The 12,171-nt window shown below is 44.6% G+C and overlaps 1 long non-coding RNA gene across 1 annotated transcript; it reads left to right on the forward strand.

Moving 5' to 3' along the window:
• Positions 1 to 3,357: 3,357 nt before the first annotated feature.
• LOC139051275 (uncharacterized) lies at positions 3,358 to 10,140 on the forward strand. The gene is made up of 4 exons (XR_011509301.1): positions 3,358 to 3,603; positions 5,925 to 6,007; positions 6,623 to 6,845; positions 10,044 to 10,140. It is a non-coding gene; the product is annotated as an uncharacterized lncRNA (long non-coding RNA).
• Positions 10,141 to 12,171: the final 2,031 nt, after the last annotated feature.

Consider the following 12,171-nt stretch of genomic DNA (forward strand, 5'->3'; position numbering starts at 1 on the left):
CTAGGGCATTTAAGAGCGGGTTGTCGTCATTCACGCTACAAAACAACCTGCTCGTCAAGAAGAACTTCTCACCAGTCCACGCCAGCTACCTTCTTGCTGTACCGTCAGCGCTGCGTCCAGAAATACTGAACGCCCTACACGACGATCCAACCGCTGGGCACCTTGGATTCTCCCGGACGCTGTCGAGAATACAGGAAAGGTATTACTGGCCGCGTCTGACCGCCGACGTCGCCCGTTACGTCAAGACATGTCGAGACTGTCAACGACGCAAGACACCACCGACAAGGCCAGCAGGGTTACTACAACCGATCGAACCTCCTCGTCGACCATTCGAGCAGATTGGGATGGATTTGTTGGGGCCGTTTCCGACGTCAACATCCGGGAATAAGTGGATCGTCGTGGCGACGGACTATCTCACCCGCTTCGCTGAAACAAAAGCTCTACCCAAAGGCAGCGCAGCCGAGGTGGCGAAATTTTTCGTCGAGAACATCCTGCTGCGACATGGCGCCCCAAAAGTCCTCATCACCGACAGAGGAACGGCTTTTACAGCAGAGCTCACCCAAGCCATTCTGCAATATAGCCAGACAAGCCACAGGAGGACAACTGCCTACCATCCGCAAACGAATGGTCTCACGGAGCGCCTGAATAAGACCCTCGCCGACATGCTAGCGATGTACGTCGACGTTGAGCACAAGACGTGGGACGCGGTCCTGCCGTATGTAACCTTCGCTTACACCACGGCGGTGCAAGAAACAACACAGATCACGCCGTTTAAGGTGGTTTACGGCAGGAACCCGACGACGACGCTCGACGCCATGCTACCCCACGTCATTGACGAAGAGAATGTTGACGTCGCTAGCTATCTCCAGCGCGCCGAAGAAGCCCGACAGCTCGCCCGCCTGCGGATCAAGGACCAACAGAGGACCGACAGCCGATACTACAACCTCCGACGACGCTTCGTCGAGTACCAGCCGGCGACCGTGTTTGGGTATGGACCCCGATACGCCGGCGAGGACTCAGTGAGAAGCTGCTGCGACGCTATTTCGGACCCTACAAGGTCATCCGACGTATTGGCGCACTAGACTATGAGGTCGTGCCAGACGGCATTTCGCACTCACAGCGGCGCCGCGCACGATCTGAAGTGGTCCACGTGGTGCGCCTTAAACCATTTTACGGACGCTGATGAACTTCCTTAGTTTGTTGTTTTCTTTGCTACGAGTGCTTTTCTTTGTTACTTTCGTTTGTTTGCCGCATCGGGTCGATGCTTTTTAAGAGGGGGGTAATGACACGTGTACTTATCTTCATCGGGCAACCACGTTTCGCCGCTTAACAACTGTAATCGCACAGCGAGGGACGCGCCTGCATGTATCCGACGTTTCTGGAAAGTTATCGACGCTTCTATCCGCGTGTCTGTTGTCGCCGAACCTTGTGTTATCTAATTTCATCGCATGACTCGAATGTTCCCTTACAAAAATGGTTGTTGAATTTCCATTGTTGATCTGTTGTACTATCATTGATTCCATAGAAACTCCACAAAATTACAACATTCATTGAGCCAGCACCATGATAGTTCAAGAAAATTTTTATTGACAACTACACAATAATTTTTTTATTGATGAAATATTGTTCAATTTCTATTGTGTAATGCCAACAACTGGACCGAGTTCAACAGGCGACATACAATTTACACGAAACAATAAACAAAAGTTTAGGTTCCTTAGTTTAGGCTACAACATGAAATGGTGTTATTAAGCTGGCCAGAGCTTCAACCAATCATTATTAAAAAATTTGTTGCACAGGCAGTTGTACGTTCAAGTGCAGAATAAAGGCCACTGCAAAATAATGCACTAATGCGTTATTAATGCAAAATAATGCTGTATTGAGCCGCTGCAGCGCCAAATGCACAATCTCCGGATAGGCTCAACTTATTTTAATCATTGTGGATATTGCAATGTGCGCTATAACTGCAATGGAAGACCTGAAAAAGATTGAGTGTAGGTGATTCAGTGTAAAGCTTGAACATTGTACTGCCAAGGAAAGAAGAGGTTCATCCCACTGGGCAATGTACAGGGTACTTTTTCTTTTTCGCTGCACCAAATTTTTAAACTTGCAAAATATAAATCACGGTAATGTTATGTTTACCATAGGACTGCACAGATTGGCGGCCTCTAGATACAGAGCAATTGCCGCACTTACGTACGTAATTAGCAAAGTTACGCTAATTAACTTTCTAATTATCAGCAATAGGTGGCTACAGCAAAAGAGTACTTTGGTGCCCGTGCTCGACACTACCTATCCCAATGATCAAATTTTGAATAGTGGATTTCATGTGGGAGCTTCGCGAACAATTAGTTCCCCTTGGCAGGCTCCTTGAAATCGAAACTGGCTGGACAAAGAGCGCCTTTGTCGTCGGCGTAGCTTCATGTCTTCCTCAATGCATGCAGAAGCATCCAGAATACTGAGAGGTAACCGGTTCTTGAACTTTTGTTTCGAGCCTATCGGTACGTCGATGTACGGATCCTACTGGACCTTACCAAAATTTATACTACGTGGCATCACAAGCTACCACAACAATACAGAGCCTGCGGAAAGGCGACCTCGCGTAAATTTACACTATTACATTACGGCAAAATATGCAACAAAATTCAGTGTAAGCGCGCCCACACGCCGATTGGCAGAGGTCACGCGACCAACTACGTTGATGATGATGATGATCGGCACCAAAAACCTTTGAAACAGGGCGGAGACAAATAGTCCCTTAGTCTGCTTGATTTATTCAGGTTTTACATCTATATATAGCGACCGAGACGCGACTCATACAGACTCATGTTCGCATCAGCAAGCGCGACCTGCCCGTCGTCAGAAGAAAACATTTGTCGATTGATGCCGTTCACTTCTTCTCGCGCCATCGTTGCCGCGTAAGGTAACCTTCAGCGCATTGGTTAAGCAACACAGCTTTGCCACTGCATTCGCGCGGCTGCAACAACGAGCACTTAGGGAATGAGCCAAACCAGTGGTGAATCGCCACCATTTTCGACTACTCGCTTCGTGACAACTTGATGGATTTGTTGCCTTCGAGATCGAGACGATGTGTCGTCACGGAGGAAATCTCGGAGGCTATGCTTCAACATTGCCATCGATACTGAATCATTGTTTCAACGCAGATAATTGCGATTTGCGCAGCAACATAATTTATTTTATTACACTTTGTGTATAACTGACAGCTTTGCAAAAAAATTATAGGAGTTCTTCCCGAACGAAATATTTTTGAAAGTTTTTTACCAAACTTAGCGAAATGTACAAAAGTTAACAAGCAACATTGAAATTTGTTTCTTTTTTTTGCGTGTTTGGTTGTTTGGCATTTGTTTTCGTCGCCATTTCGCTTTTTTGCGTGGTCACCGTGTGCGCGTTGTGTGCGTCGTGAGCTGTAAGCATGCGTGTGCGTTGTGATCTGCTGTTGCGCGACAAGAGACATTTTTGCCAAGAGCGTTGGGAGACGAAAAGCTGAATGTGCCCGTCCGTCCACTGGCTGACGCGGAGGTATGCCACCGACTGGCCTGCGTGGAAGCGTGCATGAAGAATGGAGCGCCGGCTGACCCGACGGTAAGCACGTTTCTTGTCTGTATAACTGATCGGCAACGTTCTGACTGGTGTCGTAGAAGTCGCGGGGCGCTTTTTTTGTCTCTGGGTGTACGTCGGGCAGACTTGCGCCTGTGGCGCTCGTGCTGTGTGAGTCAACCACTCCGAGCTGTATGTCTGATTCACGCGTGGTGCACGGCGTCGGTGTTTCAAAACATTTCGTGCTGGGCCGGTCCCGGGTGCATGTGTAGCGTGTTGCATGCTCATTCGGTCCATCAAGCGCCAAGGTGGGGTCATGTCTGTTTAAGCTGTGTATTTAGCAGCCTGGCCTATTCGTCTGTGCTACACGGTAGCCAAGTTTATCGCGAACTGAAATGCACGAAACCACTTAAAACAAGGGCGCCTGTTCCTGTGTTGTCATGCTCGTCCCCACCCTTTGCGGTAGCTTAGTGTTGCACCACTGGCCTTGAGGCCGCAGGTGCAACTCCGGCTGCGGCAGCCGGATTTCGATGGGGCGAAATGCAAAAAACGCTCGTGCTTGGATATGGGTGCTTGTTAAAGATCGGGGTCGTGGTCAAATTTAATTCAGTTATACACTGCGGCGTACCTTGTAGTGAGATCGTGGCTTTGGATAGTAAAATCACAGAATTTGAATGTTTAACTTGCTTGACCCTGTTTTAAGTATTACCGTTGCAGCAGGACCCATGCACAGCCGTTTATATGAAAATCGAATTGGCGGACCGTCTTTTCCTTGTATTGTCATCAAATAATCATGCAGAAATGTCGTGGCCGATATCGTGTCATGTCTAATAAACGCGGATCGTCCTATAAAACAGGCTGGTTGATCGTTCGCGAATCGAATGCTGCCGTGTTGTAAAAAAGTAGAAAAAAAAATGCCTAAAGCGCATGTGATTGACGCCACCAGTTTCTCTCTCAGCCCTGGGTATCTTTTTCATGTTGCAAAATTATTTCTGTGAAATTATTTGTGTGCTCTGGATATCTTAAAGAACAAGATTTTACTCAAACCTGTAGTGTATTAAGACTTGTTAATCCGGCGTTACTATGAATATATGCCTTCTTGCTAAAAAGAAAGAAAAAAGGTTATGAAAGCATGCAAGCCTCTGAATACGAGAGAAAAGATGCAACCTTTAGACCAAATCTGGGTTATTTTTCCCTTCAGAGGACTGACCCAAATTCCTACTTTTATGTTCGCACAGAAAAGTGCCTTGTCATAAAGATGTAATATCAGGCACTTTCTTTTGAAATGTTTTTCTCTTAACCGCCCTGTGAAAAACTGTTGGTAAAAGAATTCGGTTCTTGCTATTTCAGTATACCTAAAACATATGCAGTGAACAATAAAAATATTCATCTAATTCATTCAGTCACATAAATAAAATACATTGCTAACACAGTAGCTGGTAGCAAGAAACACTTGGTTACATAAGCATCAAGCACTTATATACATTTTTTGTTATTGATGGCATTTCACTGTGTAGCTGATATGTAATACTGCATTTATAAAATACTTTAAATAGTGGCATCCACAGCATCTGGAGAAGAGTGCAGGGCACATTGTGTCTGATACTAGTGCAAACTTGCGTGACACATCAACAGCAGGCAACAATCTTACACCATCTGTTTAATGGTTTCTGTGAATATAAAAAAGGATCTTTAAGGCCCTTCCCTGCATGTTCGTATGTACTTTGCCACACCGAATAAACAGTGCTAACATAACAAGAACCAGTTGAACATGCCCTTCCACATCGAACGTTCCTGTGTACACGCCCTGTAATATTTATGGAAGTATAGGTGTCGAGGCCCTCTAGCCAGTTTATGTATGGAACTCCATGACTCGGGACAAAAAAAGCACACTGCAGCAGTGTATGGGTCTGGTAGTATTCAGTCCGTACTAGAATTTATGAGGAATATTGAATACTGAAGCATATTTAAAAAAACTTAGATGTATTGATCATACTGATTTGTTCCCTTTTGCTGCTTGAAAGAAATACCCATTAATTTTTTTAATAATTTTGTGGATAAACATGCCTATTCTTGAATTCAAAACTATCTGTGCAGCATGTGTGAAGACCTGCAACACTTTAATGGAAGACTTCTCGGCTTCACTCGACTATCACGAAGTGTCATGCATCCGACTCATGTTAAATGCCAGGCTCGCCAAATCACGCTTCAGTGACTGATGCACAAAAACCGAAGGGTCGCAAAATTCATTATTAAGTGCGAGATATTTTGCTGCATAAGGAAGTAGCATTTGGTGCTTTATCGCTGAAATGGTTGAAGTACATATTACTTTTATTCAGCGGTTGTATTGCTTTCTCATTATGCAGAAGCTGGCAAGAGAGTGAAGAGGCTACGAAAAATCCTCAACATCGAGAGCAAGCCAGAAGAACCAGTAATTGCTTGCACACAGGTACGCTTATTGTGTGCTGCCAGTTGTTCTCCCTTCTTTCTTTTGCTTTCTTTTTTGGCAATATAGTGCATTTCAAATGATTCCGTGAACAAAGCAAGATTAAATCAGTGTTTCCCAACTTCTGGTCCCTGGAATCACTTGACATAGCGAAAGGGATCTGTATGGATCACTTAAAGATTTGCAGTTGATCTTGCGATGTGTGACTATGACTAAAATTGATATCTGGGCAGCATGGTGGCAGGTAGCAAGCCGTTGCAGGAAAGTTGCTAGTGCTGTATGCTATTTAGCAATAATTACCAAGGATCGTGTACGAGATCACGCTCACTGACGACACCTTGTGTATCTGTGGGCAACCAGCCGGCATCTACTAAGTCCACCTCTGAACAACTTATATTTGTTCGCACACGTGCACATGTGCTGGAGTCAGTGTCAGTAACTGCAAGCAACTGTCAAAGAAATGCCTCTGCAATGCAAACCATGCAACGGTGCTGCAAGACATTTGTTTTTCTTCTGCTGTCATTTATGGCTTGTCCTTTTGATGATAAATTGTTCACCTTTATGCTCTGTGTGATCAAAAGTGAGCTTTTAAAGTGTCGCTTAATTTTCTGTGTACAGGTTGACATTGGTGGCCGGACGCTGATTGATAAGAACATCCTCGATCAGCTGAGCCAGGCCTGTGACTGTACCAGTGGCCGTGGAAAATTCGTCAGGGCACTTTTGCACCACGTCTTTACTGATGGTGGGCTCCACAGCAAGCCGCTGCTTGGGGGAAGAGCTGCCTACGTGGCGAGACGGTTCAAGAGGAGGCGCTCAACACTGTATGCGTGGAGACCGATAGGTGTGTACGCTATTTTAATAGTCATGTAGTCTTAAATAATGAAATCAGAACATGCATATAAGTTGAAGAAAGGCTATTTGTACAAACTGTACTGTTAGCAACTGGATATAGTATAGTAAGTGTTCCTAATATTTGGTGTAGAAAAACAAATAGTTCCCTTCTTTCATTATTTACATTATGGCCACAAAGTTATGCACAAATTTTAGAGGCCTGATAAAAGAAATGATTGGTTGAGCTATAGATTGATCACAGCTGCTTAAAAGATACTGATGGGCTAGTTGGTGAGCCATGATATTGAAGCAGCACACTTACATCTGACACATACGCGTACACATAGAAAGGACATACACAGGCGCTGGACTGCACATTTTACAATATTGCTTAAAGACGACCCGTCTTTTGTAGTGCCACTTGAGAAGCACACGTGCTCTGATGGCAGTGAGGTGTGACAAGAGCGAGAGTAAAACACAAAAAAAAACACAAATAGAGGTGAGATTTTTGGATTCCCACCCTGAATAATCAAAGTCTAAATAGCGGCACGCTTTTTCAGAGAATGATACCAAGGTGCAACCGATAGACCTATCTTTCCATTTGTCAGTTTCTGTTGCTTTGTTTGTTATGTTCCCTGCGCAAAACTTCCGTATCTTTCAGGACAGGTTTGCAGCCCCAATCCTTGTAATGATAGGCTAAATGACTTGTATCTTTAGCCGTGCAGGGATAAATGTGCTCATTTAGCCTTGTATATTCAAGCACCTGCATATCTGCCCAGTGTATGCCTTGTTACAGGACAGAAAGATCCTATAAACCACTCCGTCTGCACAAGTGACATAGGGCTTTCGATGGTTGATTGCACAGGGACTTGTTCTTTTTTTTTGTGCCATTCACCTTTTTGCACAGGATCGACAACTGCACAGGTGTGGTAAACACTACATCAACGCCTGCCCTTTGACCTATCTTTTGCAGATTGTGGGAAATTGTGTGTACATCAGGTATGACTGCGTTGTCTTGACAGTCCTTGTGACTGCAGTGGATCCGCTCACTTTTTTGTGTTTAGTAACCTGAAATGTATCAAGAGCTTCGATGGATACCTAGGGCTCCTGAGGCGGGTTACCTTGTTTGTGAAGCTGGTTTCACATTTGTGATGGCATGATTTTTGCAGTGTGTTAAGAAAGCAAGAGTGGACAATCGCCCTCTTCACAAGCTTTGAATGTGCCGATTGGTAGGGAAGGACAGATTTGTTGCTCCTTGGTTCATAATACCAACATACACACCAATGCAGTGTTTTATAAATGCCTCACGTCATTGTTACTAACACATAAGCTACCTATCAGCGGTTTTATTAGGTTTTTAGACCTTGGTGCATATGTATCCTCTGATCAAATCTGTTGGTCTTATGAGCCAAGGAGCAACAAAGCTGTCCTTCCCTACCACTCGGCCCATTCAAAGCTTGTGAAAAGGGTGACTGTCCACGCTTGCTTTCTTAACACACTGCAAAAAACATGCCATCACAAATGTGAAACAAGCTTAACAAACCAGGTAACCTGCCTCAGGAGCTCTGGGTATTCATCGAAGCTCTTGATCAGTTGCAGAATGCTTACATAAGAAGACAGAAAAGGCGAGCGGATCCACGCACAGTCACAGGGCATTACAAGCTGGTCATGCCTTATGTACTCACAATTTCCCAAATCTGCTAAAGATAGGTCACAGGGCTGGCATTGATGTGGTGTCTTGCGCACCTCTGTGATTGTCGAGCCTGTGCAAAAAGGGGAATGGCGCGAAAAAAGGAACAAGTGCCTGTGGAATCAACTACTGAAAGCCCTGTGTGAATTGTTCAGAGAGAGTGGTTTATAAGCTCCCTCTGTCCTGTAACAAGGTATACATTCGGCAGACGGGCAGGTCCTTGAGTGCGAGGCTAACTGAGCACAATTATCACTACATGGCTAAAGATTCAGATCACTGAGCGTTTCATTGCAAGGATTGTGGCTGCAAACCCATACTGAAAGATACGGAAGTTGTGCGCAGAGAACACAAACAGCAAACGGGAAATTCTTGAAGCAATAGAAATTGACAAATGGAAAGATAGGTGTATCAGTTGCCCCTCAGTATCATTCTCAAAAGAAGCATGCTGCTATCTTGGACTTTGGTTATTCATAGTGGAAATCCAAAAATTTCATCTTTATTTGTGTTTTTTGTGCATTTTATCCTGGCTCTTGTCGCACCTCACTGCCATCAGGGCATGTACGCTTCACAAGAGACACTATAAAAGATGGGTCTTTGAGCAATAAAGCAGTAGTTGCAGTCTGGCGCCTGTGTATGCCCTTTCTAAGTGTACATGTCAGATGTAAGTGTGCTGCTTCAAGATCATAGCTGGCCAGATAGCACACATGTATTCCTAGGTCGACTTCTGCACCAGCTATTTCTGATGGCACATTTTAATATATGCTCGGCGATTTGCTATGTGCTGGCTATCTTATACCTTTGTTTCTTTACTAAGAAAAACCTGCACTATTTTTCAAGACTTCTTGGGTTAACTTAGCGCTTATTGTTATTATAAAGTGTCAAATATATATGTTGTATGAAAGGTTCACTCTAGCAGGAACTTAGTGAATGCACAGAGAGGAAGAGCCCCATCACATTCGTGTGACGGTCACGTTGAGCATAAAGCTGATTTAGTTCATTTGCTGCATGTCTGACCACCACTGCTGTCATGTGTAAGCAGCAGGCTGCACCTACTTTAAAGATGAATGTTTTCTCTTAAATCAATTAAAGGGTGACAGGAAGTAGTAAATTTCATATGCAATGTTTTCACTTGCTATGTTCAAGCTTTGCATTGCCATAGTGACCATCAGATAATTTAAAGCATAATGCTGTTTGTAATAACACTTAATCAAGGATAAAACGAAAATATTACAGGATTTTTTGGGCAGATAATTCGAGCATGAAACTAGTTTAATCTGCATAGAAGCTCACTTGTATAACTTTTTGTCTAGCAGCTTGTACAAAGCTCTTGCCACATTTACCATGACTCCTTATACTGTTATTATAGCTCCTTATGCAGAACATCAGTAGTACATGGATTAAACATGAAAGCTTCTAGTAGATATTTCTTTCTTAGTTTTGTGGTTTAAATAATCACTATTGCCTGCTAATTTAATTTGCTAAAGCTGCACATTGTTTCATTTACTTATATGTTTTCAGGATACACCTGCTCAGTTTCCGGGAGCCAGTGTTCCGTACATCAAGAAGAGGCTATCCTTGCTTCTTTCGTGATAAATAAAATGAAGTAAGACCATGGCTTTTCATATGCCTTCTTATTTGTTACTGCTGGCTGCACCTCATATTCAGCCTCAGTAAGCATTATCTTACATGAAGTCATTGCATTGAGGACTGAATGCAATGACAACATTATGAAGATGCTGCGCAATACAATTGCAACCCAGTGGAAAAATAGTACAATCAAAATCCAATGAAGATCCCATGAAAAAACAACACAATAAAAATACCATGGAGACCCCATAGAAATACACCACCATAATACTCCAATGGAAATACAATGGATTCACGGTGGCCACTTTTCCATAATCTCTCAACAAATCCTCCATCAAATGCCAATGGAATTTCCACAATTTTTCTGTTGATGGTACAATAAGATATCGATGGAAAATCAATGGATTCCCAACAACATTTTTTGTAAGGGTTGTAGAACTTTGTGGAAGGCATGCGGGTCCAAACGATTAAGGGCCGTTTATAGTCCGACGTAACGCACGCTACGTCACGTCGGCGAAAACGACACCTCTATAGTCGGGCGCACCGGCGCAGCTAACGTAACCGGCGGCTTCCAACGCACCCCGACGGGCCCGGCGCCGATTTGGCTCCGGAGCCATTCGCACGTCGAAGTCGGCGGAACTCTCGCACCACAATGCATTGCGCGCGAAGAAAAAGGCGCCAACACAACTCCGCAGACGGCTTTTGCGGACGGCGCGCGACTTAGCGAACCTTCTGCGCATGCTCCGAAGATAGCAGCCTACGGCGCGCGCGTTGAAGTATAGAGGGGATGGCATCTCGGCTGGCGCAGCGCAACCGACGTAGCGTGACTGACCGCGAACGACGCTCGCCCGCGCGCCGATAACGTCGGACTATAAACGGGCCTTTAGTGTAGCCTGTTTTGTGGGCACAGGTTCGCCCAATAAAAGTTAGTTTTGTCTATCACAGTATTGCTGCTGTGTTGGCTGTGTTCTTAACGTCACCACCACGTGACAATAGCTTCGCAGATACGTAAACGCACATAATGCCTGCTGATTTTGGCATACGTGCAAAATGAGAAAAAAAAAGGAAATATACTTCTACGTACCGAATGAGCGCGTAACCGTGCAATATCAGCTTTAGTGCTAGACAGTTGTCCTGTGTTTGTACTGTTACTGTGGTACAGTAATTAATGTCACATTTCAGAAAGAACACATTCAGGGAATATTACGTTGTGGCACAGATGTGACGTATCTTAAATGAATTCAGCTGTACGGTGTTTTCGCAATGTAAAAAAGAAGATTTCTACCCAAAAAATAAAAAAAAGTGGTGATATACTTGTTTATAGGGCGTAATGGTGCGATGTGATTTGCTACTAGAGCTCTTCGCTGTGTGTCCTGTGTACAAGTCGTGTTAAAGATAGGAGAAACGCACCCTCATGTGATCGCGAATGGACAAGACGTCGCGTTTCAGTGGCTGCCGGGTCATTGCGGTATCTCCGGCAACGACTTCGCCGACGAAGCTGCTGGGAATGCCCACGAAGGGACAAGTAGCTTTATCGAGGACAGACGCAGCCCAACACTTACGCAAACTGGTGCACCGTATGACATCGGATATGTGGAACACCCCTGAATTGCCCCAGCATCGACTGCATTATCTTGACCCACCTGTGCAACTGCGGCTTTTACCTGGGCTTCCGTGAAGTGAGGAAACAATGCTGTGCAGCTTACGTCTAGGCGTTGCATTCACCAGTGCATACATACACCTGTTTGATTAGAACGGCTGACAGCGCCGAGTGCAATACCAGCGGTGTCTAGGAGACTATAAAACACCTGCTGTTCTTATGCACAGCTTTGGAAAATTAAAGACCTCTGGACAGCCCTAAATCAGTTGGATAGAAAACCATTCGACTTGAACAAGATCTTACGACCATGGCCTCGCATATCAAAGCTACAAGAGGACACAAGGGCACTGCTGCAATGTTTGAAAGCTACCGGATTGAGTGACCGTCGGTGACATAGAACGCAAAACTATTGCCACGGGGTGACCGATATTCACAGCGGACTTTCTCTTCTTACTGTGG

This window comes from Dermacentor albipictus, unplaced genomic scaffold (assembly GCF_038994185.2).
Source record: "Dermacentor albipictus isolate Rhodes 1998 colony unplaced genomic scaffold, USDA_Dalb.pri_finalv2 scaffold_11, whole genome shotgun sequence".
Taxonomy (NCBI): Eukaryota; Metazoa; Arthropoda; class Arachnida; order Ixodida; family Ixodidae; genus Dermacentor; species Dermacentor albipictus.